The sequence below is a fragment of the Schistocerca cancellata genome, chromosome 6 (genome assembly GCF_023864275.1).
Source record: "Schistocerca cancellata isolate TAMUIC-IGC-003103 chromosome 6, iqSchCanc2.1, whole genome shotgun sequence".
Taxonomy (NCBI): Eukaryota; Metazoa; Arthropoda; class Insecta; order Orthoptera; family Acrididae; genus Schistocerca; species Schistocerca cancellata.
Window position 1 is genome coordinate 631,086,224 of NC_064631.1, and position 16,164 is coordinate 631,102,387.

Consider the following 16,164-nt stretch of genomic DNA (forward strand, 5'->3'; position numbering starts at 1 on the left):
ACGTCATGAAAAATACAACGTTCGGCCTAACCTGTCAGACCGAAATGTGAGAGAAAATATGCTTGTTGATTTAAAGATCGGTCTCCATTATAATAAGATAGATAATGTTTCTCAAGCCAGAATGGCGTATTATGTAACCCGCATTTTAGAGAAGAATACAGCCACTTTGCCTAATTCTACGCATAACGACAGAATTTTATTGACGTCCCTTAATAATAAACTTAAAACAGCAAATGCTTTCATTGTTTATATTTCTGAGTATATTTCTAAAACTGAAATTTTTCTCAGTTTAAACAACATAATGGAGCTGCATGAGGATCCGACTCCTAAATTACAGGAAGAAGTGTCAGCCATTAGCAATGTAAAATTTCTTATAAAACGTTTCCAAAAGAAACTACTCATTAATATGAACCTTCAGCAGCCTAAACTTTGGTCCCAGTTCAAAATTCATAAACCTAATCATCCAATACGTCCAATAGCATGAATAGTGCATATCACGATTTGGCCCGATTTCTATACGAAACTTTGAACAAATCTTTCGTTTTCGAAAATAATTATTCCGTTCCCAACAGCTACGTTTTGGTCCAAAATATTAAAAACTCAGTATGCAGTTCAGACACCAATCTCTTTTCCTCAGATATTAAAAATCTTTATACCAATGTCCCGGTACATGAGACGCTCATCATTGTGGAAGAAAATTTACGTCAATTTAAAAATGATCTATCAGATGAACATATTGCCGATTTTATGAATCTCATTAATGTCGATGTCAAGTACAACTACTTTGAATTCAACGGACAAGTGTAGCAGCAATCTAATGGGCTCGGTATGGGCAACCCTTTAGCCGGCATCCTTGCCGACATCTTTATCAATTCCTTGTAAAAAAAGCTGTTTAACCGTTTCTCAGCCGATTCACTAGGCATCCTTTCTTACACAACATATGTTGATGATATTCTAGTCATCTATAATGGACCCGCCGATAGCATGGATCATATACTTAACTTTTTAAACGATCTCCATGGAAAACTTCTTTCACTATTGAACTCGAAAACGAAAACCGCCAATTACATTATTTAGACTTGTCGCTTACAATAGAAGACCATAACATCACTTTCAATATTTTTTTCAAATAGAAACGTATACTGACCTGCCTGCTTCCACTTTTCATCCACAGTCTCAATAAATGCCCTTTTTTCACTCTGCCGTCCACCGAACCATCTCTATACCACTTTCAACAGAAAAGTTTAATGAGGAGATTAATTTACTTAAAACCATAGCAGTCCGTAATGAATATACGCCTAACATAGTGGACGATATCCTCAAAAAGAAAACTACAAGAACTACTACGCTCAACATCTCATGCGCTGAAGTTAACCCAAAAAACACGTTTATCTATTCCTTTCGTAGGACCCATTTCCTATCTGATTCAGCGCATGCTTCACAACAAATACAACTGCAATGTTGCCTTCTATACTAATAACAATCTGAAGAGAAACTACATTCATAATTTGAAATCCATTCGCTCCCCTACAGAAAGTTCTGGCGTTTATAAGATCATCTGTGATACCTTCTCCTCCTACTATATAGGGCAAACTGGACGTGCTTTCACCATCAGATATAAAGAACATCTTTAGGGAAAAAACGGCACCAGTCACCTAAATTCATCCTTTGCCGATCATCTCTTAATTACTGGACACGTGCCTAAAGTCATTGGCGATATCAATATTCTGCATACCGAAAGGAAGGGGCGTATGTTAGATGTTTGAGAGGAACTAGAGATTTTCAAACATCTGTCTCGTCATGATGGCGTCCTTCTCAACGTAGAAGTGGATAGTTCCTGTGAATTATTATGGGTGGATGTTACACTCAACAACAGAGCTAGGTTAATAATTGGCTCCTTTTACCGACCTCCCGACTCAGCAGCATTAGTGGCAGAGCAACTGAGAGAAAATTAGGAACACATTTCACATAAATTTTCTCACATAGTCTTAGGTGGAGATTTCAATTTACCAGATATAGACTGGGACACTCAGACGTTTAGGACGGGTGGTAGGGACAGAGCATCGAGTGACATTATACTGAGTGCACTATCCGAAAATTACCTCGAGCAGTTAAACAGAGAACCGACTCGTGGAGATAACATCTTGGACCTACTGATAACAAACAGACCCGAACTTCTCGACTCTGTATGTGCAGAACAGGGAATCAGTGATCATACAGCCGTTGCAGCATCCCTGAATATGGAAGTTAATAGGAATATAAAAAAAGGGAGGAAGGTTTATCTGTTTAGCAAGACTAATAGAAGGCAGAATTCAGACTACCTAAATGATCAAAACGAAAATTTCTGTTGCGACACTGACAATGTAGAGTGTTTATGGAAAAAGTTCAAGGCAATCGTAATATGCGTTTTTGACAGGTACGTGCCGAGTAAAACTGTGAGGGACGGGAAAAACCCACCGTGCTACAACAACTAAGTTAGGAATCTACTGCGAAAGCAAAGACAGCTTCACTCCAAGTTTAAACGCAGCCAAAACCTCTCAGAGAAACAGAAGCTAAACGATGTCAAAGTTAGCGTTCAGTGAATTCGAAAGCAAAATTCTATGTACCGACTTGACAGAAAATCCTAGGAAATTCTGGTCTTACGTTAAATCAGTAAGTGGCTCGAAACAGCATATCCAGACACTCCGGGATGATGAAGGCATTGAAACAGAGGATGACACGCGTAAAGCTGAAATACTAAACACCTTTTTCCAAAGCTGTTTCACAGAGGAAGACCGCACTGCAGTTCCTTCTCTAAATCCTCGCACAAACGAAAATATGGCTGACATCGAAATAAGTGTTCAAGGAATAGAAAAGCAACTGGAAGCACTCAACAGAGGAAAGTCCACTGGACCTGACGGGATACCAATTCGATTCTACACAGAGTACGCGAAAGAACTTGCCCCCCTTCTAACAGCCGTGTACCGCAAGTCTCTAGAGGAACGGAAGGTTCCAAATGATTGGAAAAGAGCACAGGTAGTCCCAGTTTTCAAGAAGGGCCGTCGAGCAGATGCGAAAACTATAGACCTATATCTCTGACATCGATCTGTTGTAGAATTTTAGAACATGTTTTTTTCTCGAGTATCATGTCGTTTTTGGAAACCCAGAATCTACTATGTCGGAATCAGCATGGATTCCGGAAACAGCGATCGTGTGAGACCCAACTCGCTTTATTTGTTCATGAGACCCAGAAAATATTAGATACAGGCTCCCTGGGAGACGCTATTTTTCTTGACTTCCGGAAGTCGTTCAATACAGTTCCGCACCGTTGCCTGATAAACAAATTAAGAGCCTACGGAGTATCAGACCAGCAGTTTGGCTGGATTGAAGAGTTTTTAGCAAACAGAACACAGCATGTTGTTATCAATGGAGGGACGTCTACAGACGTTAAAGTAACCTCTGGCGTGCCACAGGGGAGTGTTATGGGACCATTGCTTTTCACAATATATATATGACCTAGTATGGCTCTAAGCACTATAGAATTTAACAGCTATGGTCATCAGTTCCCTAGAACTTAGAACTACTTAAACCTAACTAAGGACAGCATACAACACCCAGTCATCACGAGGAAGAGAAAATCCCTGACCCCGCCGGGAATCGAACCCGTGAACCCCGGCGCGTGAGGCGAGAACGCTACCGCACGACCACGAGCTGCGGAGTAAACGACCTAGTAGATAGTGTCGGAAGTTCCATGTGGGTTTTCGCGGATGATGCTGTAGTATACATAGAAGTTGCAGCATTAGAAAATTGTAGCGAAATGCAGGAAGATCTGCAGCGAATAGCCACTTGGTGTAGGGAGTGGCAACTGACCCTTAACATAGACAAATGTAATGTATTGCGAATACATAGAAAGAAGGATCCTTTATTGTATGATTATATGATAGCGGAACACACACTGGTAGCACTTACTTCTGTAAGATATCTGCGAGTATGCGTGCGGAGCGATTTGAAGTGGAATGATCACATAAAATTAATTGTTGGTAAGGCGGGTACCAGGTTGAGATTCATTGGGAGAGTCCTTAGAAAATGTAGTCCATCAACAAAGGAGTTGGCTTACAAAACACTCGTTGGACCTGTATTTGAGTATTGTTCATCAGTGTGGGATCCGTACCAGATCGGGTTGACGGAAGAGATAGAGAAGATACAACGAAGAGCGGCGCGTTTCGTCACAGGGTTATTTGGTAACCGTGATAGCGTTACGGAGATGTTTAGCAAACTCAAGTGGCAGACTCTGCAAGAGATGCGCTCTGCATCGCGGTGTAGCTTGCTCGCAAGGTTTAGAGAGGGTGCGTTTCTGGATGAGGTATCGAATGTATTGCTTCCCCCTACTTATACCTCCAGCGGAGATCACGAATGTAAAATTAGAGGGATTAGAGCGCGCATGGATGCTTTCAGACAGTCGTTCTTCTCGCGAACCATACGCGACTGGAACAGGACAGGGAGGTGATGACTGTGGCACGTAAAGTGCCCTCCGCCACACACCGTTGGGTGGCTTGCGGCGTATAAATGTAGATGTAGATGTAGATGAACAGCAGCAGCTGCGAAATAAAAACTTTTTCGACTGTATAAAGCCATTGCTTCTTCTTTGATTCAGATTTCCTCATGCAGTTTGCCGAAATGTTATTTTCTACATCTACATCTACATCTACATCCATACTCCGCAAGGAACCTGACGGTGTGTGGCGGAGGGTACCTTGAGTACCTCTATTGGTTCTCCCTTCTATTCCAGTCTCGTATTGTTCGTGGAAAGATGGATTGTCGGTATGCCTCTGTGTGGGCTCTAATCTCTCTGATTTTATCCTCATGGTCTCTTCGCGAGATATACGTAGGAGGGAGCAATATACTGCCTGACTCTTCGGTGAAGGTATGTTCTCGAAACTTTGACAAAAGCCCGTACCGAGCTATTGAGCGTCTCTCCTGCAGAGTCTTCCACTGGAGTTTATTTATCATCTCCGTAACGCTTTCGCGATTACTAAATGATCCTGTAACGAAGCGCGCAGCTCTCCGTTGGATCTTCTCTATATCTTCTATCAACCCTATCTGCTACGGATCCCACACTGCTGAGCAGTATTCAAGCAGTGGGCGAACAAGCGTACTGTAACCTACTTCCTTTGTTTTCGGATTGCATTTCCTTAGGATTCTTCCAATGAATCTCAGTCTGGCATCTGCTTTACCGACGATCAACATTATACGATCATTCCATTTTAAATCACTCCTAATGCGTATTCCCAGATAATTTATGGTATTAACTGCTTCCAGTTGCTGACCTGCTATTTTGTAGCTAAATGATAAAGGATCTATATTTCTGTGTTTTCTCGGCACATTACACTTGTCTACATTGAGATTCAATTGCCATTCCCTGCACCATGCGTCAATTCACTGCAGATCCTCCTGCATTTCAGTACAATTTTCCATTGTTACAACCTCTCGATGCACCACAGCATCATCTGCAAAAAGCCTCAGTGGACTTCCGATGTCATCCACCAGGTCATTTAAGTATATTGTGAATAGCAACGGTCCTATGACACTCCCCTGCGGCACACCTGAAATCACTCTTACTTCGGAAGTCTTCTCCCCATTGAGAATGACATGCTGCGTCCTGTTATCTAGGAACTCCTCAATCCTGTTACGTCTTTGCTGTTTTCTTGTATGTCATAGCTAACGTTTTTCTTACGTTACAAAATGCATCTCTGTTTAAAGTAGATAAATATGTAACTTCATCTTATTATTATTAGTGCTTACGTTACGCCTGAATCAGCTTCATTACAATTTCACGTGTCTAGTTTTGAATGTGCAGTAGCATAGTTGATTCTGCGGCTACTAGATGGCGCTTGCAGCAACACCATGTTTACTTGCCCACACTTTCTAACGTGGGCACCTCAGTTTTGTTGCAACACGTGTTTATTTATTTTTTTTTTAGAATGTGACTTGTAAGTGCTGCATCTCTTTCCAGTCAGTACACACTTTAGTTTATTAATGTCTTACCTATTATGTTTCAGAACAGTTAGTTTGATTATGAAGACGACGCTCATAGTACCGTCGAAACCTGGTCAATTTTGACTTAATATTTGTGACCGAGGGCTTATTTGTTCTAATATAATTCTGGAACCGTCACTGAACCTTAGCAGCTATGTTCAAAGTTTTATAATAAAATATTCTAAATAGAACACTGGCACATAACAATAAATGTAGAACTATATTAAAAAACAATAAGATTGCGTTAATATCAGATTCCATTATCTTCAGAAATCACAATTTCTGACTCGCCTCCATGTGGTACACACCGGGCAACGCTTTCAAGTGGCTAGAGTTAGAAACCTAGGTAATGCGGACTGTCTTACGAACTCCAAGATAACCGGACGCAATTCAAGCGGAATATTGTATACAACGAACTGTATGTAAATATTGTACTGAATGCTTTAGGGTGAATTGCTCGCCTGCAGGTGCGTCCTTTCCCCTCTCAATTCAGGGGGAAATTTAAAGGCACACTTGTAGGATGGGCGTGGATACATAGCATAAACGTAGATATAAGTTCAGAACATAAATAAAGAATTATATAAGATATTAATTAGTATAAGCAGTTGTCCCGATTGTGGCGTGCAACCGCTGAAACACTAGAATAATTACGCAGTTCCTTTGTCTTGGCGAGAAGACGGCACCTTTTTCGTTCTGGAAGCCGTTCTGATCGGACGCATGTCTGCCAATTCTGCAGATAATTATTTGGCACACCGCCATTATTATATGTATTGAGACGCACTCCTACTAGGCGTACTCATAGTTGCGCACAGCTACAGATTTAATGGTATATAACAGGTCCAGTACGAACCAAAGCTTGGGAATTATTCAGTGTACGAAGTCCGATAAAGAATCACATACGGTCAAAGTTACAATGAACAGACTTTAGGCAAAAAGCCATTGTCAAGCGCGCAAAGTTTACATAGACTGATCACTACTGTTATTAATAATTATCGTTATTTATCTGTTGTCTGATATTCACAAACCAGACAGAAAAAAACATGGCGAGAAGAGTCAAACCATGCTACAGCAATCTCAGTGGCGCTGCATTGTGACAATACATGGTTACTTACGACCATAAACAATAAACATCCAGTCACATAACTTTCCGTTATAAGATTGCACTGTAGCAGTTGGCAACGCTTAAGCTCTAGTCCGTTCTCATGAGTAAGGTGGGGTGGCACAGAGCACGCCTAACTAGACGCGTATGCCATATAGCAGGTGTAACGCGAACTAATGTTATGAAGTGACAGTAACATACGACGTCTCAGTAATATGCTGCCGACACGTAGCTGAAGTAGCAACTAACGATGGTGTACTTTCAGAAACCATTTTTGTGAAGTATGCAAATACACATTGTTCTATTTTTTTTCTTAAATGGATTGTGTTACTCAGAATATTACAAATTTATGTATTTCTCGATGTAAAGTCAGGGCTTTCGAATTAAAGAATATTCAGTAAGGAAATCCCCATGGATGTAATGGTGCGACGAGATCGCAAACTTTATTGTAACTGTAGTTCCAATCCTAGTTTAGACTGGTGAAATGAGAATGTTATTTTTCTGTGTGGCGTTAATTGAGCTAATTTTAAAAAATGCCTCTGAGTGCTATGGGACTTAACATCTGTGGTCATCAGTCCATAGAACTTAGAACTACTTAAACCTAACTAACCTAAGAACATCACACACATCCATGCCCGAGGCAGGATTCGAACCTGCGAACGTAGCGGTCACGCGGTTCCAGACTGAAGCGCCTAGAACCGCACGGGCACACCGGCCGACTGCTAATTATCAATGAGAACTTTAAAAGATAATGACATAAGACAGTCATATAAAAACTGCTAAAGAAATACATGTAATTGTCTAAGAAGAATTGGGCTCTCGTGTATTGCAAAGTATATGCCATATATTTTGTGGAGCTGTGGCATCTGCTAAACTTCAAGATATGTGGTACTGGCTATTACTACGAAGAAGGAAGCGGTATTGTTCAGAGCCACAATAGTGCAACATGTGAAGTGCTTTTTATAGCACCATTTTGGAGAAGACTTGGACATGGCTCGTTATACAAGTAGAAGATGCCTGTTGTTTTTGTATGTGCTTTTTTTGTGTAATTTGGACTTCATACAAGGAAGCCATATTTTAGATGGGAAAGCCATGCCCGATTCCAATTCTTAATTTACCTAATAATTATGTGAGATGTACTAAAAGTGAACACATTTACAGAGTTATTATTCTTCTAGACACGAAATTATCGTTGTTTCCTTTGAGGATGTGCATTGAATTGATTTCGTTTTCCAGTGATAAAAGTTGATAGAAAACTGAACATAATTATTTGCTAATTATTTAATTGAAGCTAATACCTACTAAATCCTCTTACAAATATTATGTGCTGCTGAGGAAAATATTAGGATTGCACTGCAAGGTAATGTGAAACTTTTATTGGTCTCGCTAAAAGCACTGTGGCGGACTGTTCGTTAGGGGAATTCTTAATGCGAGTGTGACGAAATAATACTCTGCTAATGCAGAGCTAGTTTCATGTGGTAGCTCAGACATAAAGTGTAATTTCTTGTCAGGTGTTGAGAAGTAATCTCATCAATTTCAGCTATGGTACCAATAAAAGGAACAGTTACAGAATCTGCCACCACACTAAGCTAAGCATCTTCTATACTTTCCAAACTAGTTAATATAATGTCTCTGTTATGGGTGTCCGTGAAGCGTCTTACATTCATAGTAGAAATGCTCGTTCGGCAATGACGCAAACAAAGTTTTCATGTTAGTTAAACATTTCCCTTCATCGTCGCCTCAAAGTCATTTCGTATAAAGTTATTCAGATTTCCTCTGCTTCTGTCTGGAATAAATATTTAATTATGTATAAATTATGGTGTGGAAGTGTGCAAGCTCTGTCTAATATGGAGAGCAATCGGTTTCCCGTTTCTCCGAGTCCGATTGCCTTACTTGGTAATCAGAGCAATTGACTTTCCTAGTTAGGGTTTAGCTGAAACGATGGAGGACAACGCAGCGTCTAGACTCCGCCTCCTGCACGCGGTGCACCTGTCCACGCGGACGCTTACCCACTGTGCAGAATCTCTGCTGCTCCACCTGTCAGCGCCGCAGCAGTCTGAGTGGTGTCACGTCTACACGGAGCCACCTGCCGACAGTGCAGCTGTTCACACCGGTGCCTGTCCACGCCGCAGTGTACCCGCCTCAACGCAGCAGTCTCTCTCCATTATCGCCGCCTCACTGTTGCCTAATCTCCGCGCCGCCACATCCGTGACGCAGCATTTCTGTGCTGTCTTCGCATCGCAGGCAGTGAGCATTGGTGTCTCTCTCCGCAGAGCACAACGCCGTATCAGCGAGTGACATATATTTCTTTTTAAGTACAAACAGCAGCTGCAATTTGTGTGTGTGTGTGTGTGTGTGTGTGTGTGTGTGTTTCACGCTTTTCCGAGTCCGAGTGTCATACTTGGCCATCAGAGCAATTGACTTTCCTAGTTAGAGTATAGCGTAAACGAACGAGGACAACCCAGCCTTCTCCTTTTAATGTTTGCAGTCGCCATCCAAGGTCTACAAAACAAAGTCTTCGACAGACTGTGGGGTGATAGGAGCGGTAGGTTGTAGTTTAGGTGGTGCTGACCGACACAACAGCAAAGGGGGAGGGGTCGCCTTCATACCCACCTTTCGAAAATACTGTAATCTAGTCAGTTATTACATATTTCAAAATTTACGAACGAGACATTTATTGTTTTCAATGAATTCTTCTGCCAGATTTTGTAAGTGTTTAAAATTTTTAAGCTAAACTTAACCCAAAAATTTAAGATGTAGGTGTCACTTTTCACAATGAACGTCGTATTCATAGCTCCATGTTTCGGAACTTACTTAAACATCAACATCTCTTTAAAAAGTATGTTGCGACTAAAATTCAACAACAATTAACGAAATTTGCATTTTAAAGTTTTTTACGATGGTCAGAAAGTACACTCAGTTTGACAGTATGCATCACTGAAAATGTTCTGATATTGCCAGTAGTGCGCCAAAAATGTGTAATTACTTATACATCAGTACTTTATTTAAAAAGTGTGTTGTTAATATACGTCAACAACATTTAACGAAACTTATAATAAAGAACCTAAAAGCCAAGATCGCACAAAATATTTTTATTCAAGACAACTGATTCCAGCAGTCTCACTCATGAGTATTGTCCCGCATATGTAAAGAGATGTCCTATTGTTTGCCATATTTCTATTATGTAACAATCATCTGTGAGCAATATGTATGCGGACATCACCTTTCGGACATGATTCTTGAGTTTTTAAATATTTTATCAATGACAACCGTATAGAATGTGTAAGTTTTATGCACTCGATATATTGTGTACGAGGTCAACATAAAGTGAACATGTTTTACTACAAAAAATGTTTATAAGACCTGAAGATGACAGCTAAGACCTTTGAAACCAGTCGTCTTGAATAAGAAATATTTTGTCCGAGCTTGGCTTTTGAATGGTTTTTAACAAAACAGAACGCCCTCCAAACCACTCATAATGAGAAAATTCTAAAGGAATTGAGGTTTCTTAACTTTGTATAGCGTAGGCGTAACGTACCCAGCCCCCTTTCTGGTAATTCACTTCGTGGAAATTGAATTCGTGTCGCTAGGGCTAGTTCGCAAAAAGGAAAAGTAGGAATGAAGTGGCGACTGATTACAAAGAATCGTTTTTCAATGCTGTTAAAGAATATGAGTGAAAAATTTTAGGATAACAGATAGACAACGAGGAATCTTAGAGTGATGATGAAATTTGATGGCATTGGAATAGCTAAGTGAAACTGTGAGGGAAATGAAATTTACTGAGTTAGAACGGAAGCAGAAATTAATCAACAAACAATACTGTAGTCAGTGATGAGTTATTTCAATACGAAGAAAGGTCAGCAGAAACAAATTAAAATTAAGGGTGAAACTAAAATGGCAGAGATGAGCTGTTCAGGTTAAAAAAATATAGGAGTACTAGTAATGCTTTTTTGAACTGCGTATAGAAATGAAATGAAATGATCGTATGGCATTGCTGCCTAAGAGGCAATGTGTAAGTATGGCCACCGAGTGCAAGTCTTACGTCAGTCGACGACACATTGGGCGAGTTGCGTGCCGGTGATGAGGATGAAATGATGATGAGGACAACGCAACATCCAGTCCACGAGCGGAGAAAATCTCCCCCCCCCCCCCCCCCGGGAATCCAACCCGGGCCCGCTGCATCGTAGGCAAGCACGTTACCACTTAGCTAAGCAGGCGGACAGTATGTATCTTGGCATATGGAGCCAAAAGCGCAGAACTATGAACAACATAGACTGCAAACGCAGCACCAATTCAAGTGTTTCAATGTAAGTAAATGTAAAAAGGGCCTTGAAGCCATAATTACATAATTAGGAAGAGGGATGAGCATTACTGAACTAACTAGCTTAACTTAAGAAAACCCTTCTTTAATGCGCTAATTGAATAAAAAATTTCATTAGTAGAGTATGCGAGGGGGCATGGAAGGTATAACTACACTGGTTATTCAAATGAGGGGATGTTATACAGTACGAATGAAACCACAAAAAAAAACAAGAGAAAAGCGTGCACCGAGAATAGACTGTTGAAAATATCAAAAATAGGCTACGTAAACTGATAGAGGATTAAATTTGACAGCATCGAATTCCGATCAAAATCATATCCACCGTTCTCGAGTTATCTCAATCAACATCTTCGTTATTACTCAGCTATTCAGAATAAACTGCCGGGCAGAGGGTTCAGTGAATCACCTTTAAGCTGACTCTCTATCATTGCACCCTAGAACGGCGCGCGGGAACAACGAGCACTTAAATTTTTCTGTGCGTGCCCTGATTTCTCTTATTTTATTGTGATGACCATTTCTCCCTATGTAGGCGGGGGCCAACAGAATGTTTTCGCAATCGGAGAAGAAAACTGGTGATTGAAATTTCATGAAAAGATCTCGTCGCAACGAAATGCGCCTTTGTTTTAATGATTGCCACTACAATTCACGTACCATGTCTGTGGCACTATTTCCCCTATTTCATTATAATAAAAAACGAGCTGCCCGTCTTTGAACTTTTTCGATGTCATCCTTCAGTCCCATTTTATGCGGATCCAACACCGCACAGAAGTATTCCAGAATAGGGCGGACAATCCTTGTGTAAGTCGTCTCATTAGTAGACTTGTTGCAACATTCAAGTGTTCCGCCAGTTAATCGCAGTCTTGGGTTTGCTCTACCCAAAACACTATGTATGTGATGGTTCGAGTTTAGGTTATGTAATTGTAACCCCTAAGTATTTAGCTGAATTTGTAGCCTTCAGGTTTGTGATACCTACCGCGTAATCGATATTTAGCGGATTTCTTTTAGTGAATAATTTCACACTTCTCTTTATTCAAGGTCAATTGCCACTTCTAGCACGATATCGTATTGGCCATCTGGTGACTTTGCGGGACAGTCAATGACTGCATCATCTGCAAGCAATCTAGGAGGGCTACTCAGATTGTCTCCTATGACGGTAATATACATCAGAGACAGTAGTGGGCCTATATAACTTCCTTGGGGAATGACGGACTAGATCTCTGTTTTACTCGATGACATCCCGTCTATTACTACGAACTGCGACTTTTCTGACAGGAATTCACGAATCCATTCCACAGCTGAGGCAATGTTCCGTAGGCACGTAGTTTGGTTATAAGACGCTTGTGAGGAATGGTGTCGAAAGCATTCTGGAAACCTAAAAATATGGAATCAATTTTACATCCCCTGTCGATAGCACTCATTACTTCAAGAGAATAAAGGGCTATTTGTGTTATTTTTATTTTCTGAATTCATGCTGAAAATATGTCAATAAATAGTTTTCTTCGAGGTACTTGATAATGTTACAAAAACGGTATATAACCCAAAACTCTACTGCAAATCGACGTTAGTGATATGGGCCTAGAATTCAGCGTATTACTCCTATTTCCCTTTTTGGGTATTGGTGTCTTTTGAGCAATTTTTCAGTCCTTAGATGCGGGTCTTTCTGTGATCGAGCGGTTGTATATAATTGCTGAATATGGAGCTGTTGTATCAGGGTACTCTGAAAGGAACCTGACTGGTATAGAAATCTGGACCAGAGGCCTTATTTTTATTTAGTGATTTAAGCTGCTTTGCTACATCGAGGATATCTACTTCTATGTTTCTCATCTTGGTAGATGTTCTTGATTGGAATTTAAGAACATTTACTTCGTCTTCTTTGCTGAAGTAGGTTCGGAAAACCGTGTTTAATAACTCTGCTTTAGTGGCCCATTGATCAGTTCAAATGGTTAAAATGGCTCGGAGCACTATGGGACGTAACATCTGATGTCCCCTAGAACTTAAAACTACTTAAACGTAACTAACCTAAGGACATCACACACATCCATGCCCGAGGCAGGATTCTAACCTGCGACGGTAGCTGTCGCGCGGTTCCAGACTGAATCGCCTAAAACCACTCGGCCGCAAAGGCCGGCACTATTATCAGTGACTTTACCGTTGTTAACGCGCAATGAAGGTATTGTTTGCGTCTTGCCACTGGTGTTGTTTATGTACGCCAGATTTAGAGACAGAGTTTCGTTTTGGAAATTATTATAAGCTTCTCGGATTGAGGTACGCGCTGTATTTCGAAAATTTGCAAAATTTTGCCAATTTTCGAGATTTTTGGGGTCTTTTGATTTCGCATGCTTCTTTCATTGCTTCTGAAGCAGCGATCGATCCGTTTTGTGTACTTTGGGGGATCAGTAACCCCACTTATTTATTTATGTGGTCTATATCTCTCAACTGTCGTCGATACTATATCTTTGAAATCATTCCAAATCTTTTCTACGCTTACATGATCAGTACGCAATCATTGGAGGTTGTCTCTTAACAAAGCGTTATGAGCCTTTTTATCAGCTTTTTTAAAAAGGTGTACTTTGCGTTCCCCTTTGATGGTTAAATGTGTGACGGTATTCAGCCTAGCAGCAACTGCCTTGTGGTCGCTAATCCCTGTAACAGTCATGATATTCCCTATTTGTCCAGGATTATTCGTTGCTAAGAGGTCAAGTATGCTTTCGCAACCATTTACGCTACGAATGGGCTCATGTACTAATTGTCCAAAATAATTTGCTGCGAAAGCATTTAGTATAGTTTCGGATGACGTTTTATGCCTGCCATCGGCTTTAAACGTATAATTTTTCCAGCATATTGACAGCAGATTTGAGTCACCACCGACTATAATTGTATGATTGGGATGCCAATTTGAAGTGTGACTCGAGTTTTCTTTGAACTGTTCAGCAAATATATTTTCTTAGTTTGTGGGTCGGTAAAACGATCCAAGTAATAGTTTAGTCCCATTGTCAAGTATAACCTCTACCCACACTGTTTCGCAGGAACTATATATTCCAGGCAATATGAAAAACATACTTTCTAGAAAAACACGCTTGCAGTTTTGGGTTACATTTCTGTAATTTAGTTAAACATAGCTCTAGTCAAATATCCGTGGACTGTACAGCAATCCTTAAAGAGAAAATAAAACATCTTCCATACTCTTCCTTACCGCCGTAGTCGTGCGTGCACTTTTGGCAGCTTCCGTCTTCCGCTGCTCTTCTCACTCGATACGCTTTCCATCAGCTTCGATGTAGAAGCTGTAACAGGCTAGTCTGATCTCAATTTTGCGCACAAACATAATTTACATAACGCCTGCTAGATAATTAGTGAAATTACACGCTGTCAAATTGGCTGCAATGTCGACTATGTTTTCCCAGCTGTGAACGTTTTCCAGAGACATCTTTTTACAAATCTTGTCGTAGTTCCTTAAACAGAGTTCCTGGCTAGTTTGGCGTGAACACTATAATAGATTACACATCCCAGAAAACATTTCAAGCAGAAAGAATATGTTCTGAAATTACGAGGAACTAAAACTCGAAGAATAGCCGCTACCCCCGCACCGACAGAGCGACTTTGACGCATGGCGGTAGCAGACAGCACAGGCTGGGGCGGTTTTGTCAGTGCTGGAGCACTAGATATTATTCGCGTGTTACTGTCTCCCTTAATATATGTCGATAAAATGAATAATACACGAGACTCACTGAAGAGCGCTGTATCGAATGGACACCTAAAATCCCACTTGAAAAACAATTTTGTTTGTGATGGGAAGCAACAGACGTTATCCGTCAGCTCTGGGCGCCTAATGAAAGATGGGATGAGCAATACATGTTTGGACTGATTCGAGTTGCATATTGCATCACGGATTTTAAAACATCTCCCTAAACATCACGGAAAATACGCCGCTTAGGAAGAGCACAATTTCAAAAATGTAATGTGCCGGAATGCACCTCTTCAACCTTACCACCCATCTCTCTCTCCCCTCCATCCGCACTTAAGAATCACAAGTTTCGATTGTTTTTTTTAAATCTGTGATAAAACTTACAACGAGAAATATTTTTTACAAAATGCTATTCTAAACTCAGGTTTTTAAAACGTAATTTGATATAATCAGAGTAATGAAACACAGAATTTAATACAAGTAATCGGTGCTACTGTATGTCCCCATAACACTTTCACTTGGCTCCCTAGTTCTGTTCGATATGTATCTGCACAAGTTGGTAGTCTTTATGACTATGACGTAATGTCTTCAACAGGGTTGAAAGAGTTTCATTGTAGCTGCTTGGTGAAGCGAAATTTCAATGTGTCCTATTCGTTTGTATTTTAAAATATAACTTTTTACGCTGTCTTCTACAACACTCGACATAGCTTTCTTAATAGTACGGTAACTTTTCTGACAACTTCCGATTTAAAGAGCGACATGTCTCTCCGCCTCTGAAGAATGCCCGAAACAGAGTGACTTGCGCAGCCAAAGCGACCCTAAGGTGTCCGAAGCACTTCGGATGTAAAATCATTACTGTTATGTTTCTCAAAACTAGTGAAATTTAGTTAAGAAAAACGGTAGACTCGTAGGGTAACCACGAGAGACTGTAATACTGAAAACTGGGTTAAATACAATGAAAAGTGTATTAATAATTACTAAAGGAACGTAGGCGTTTTGGCGCAAAACACCCGAAAGTGCCGACCAGCTAGAAGCAAGTTCAGTATA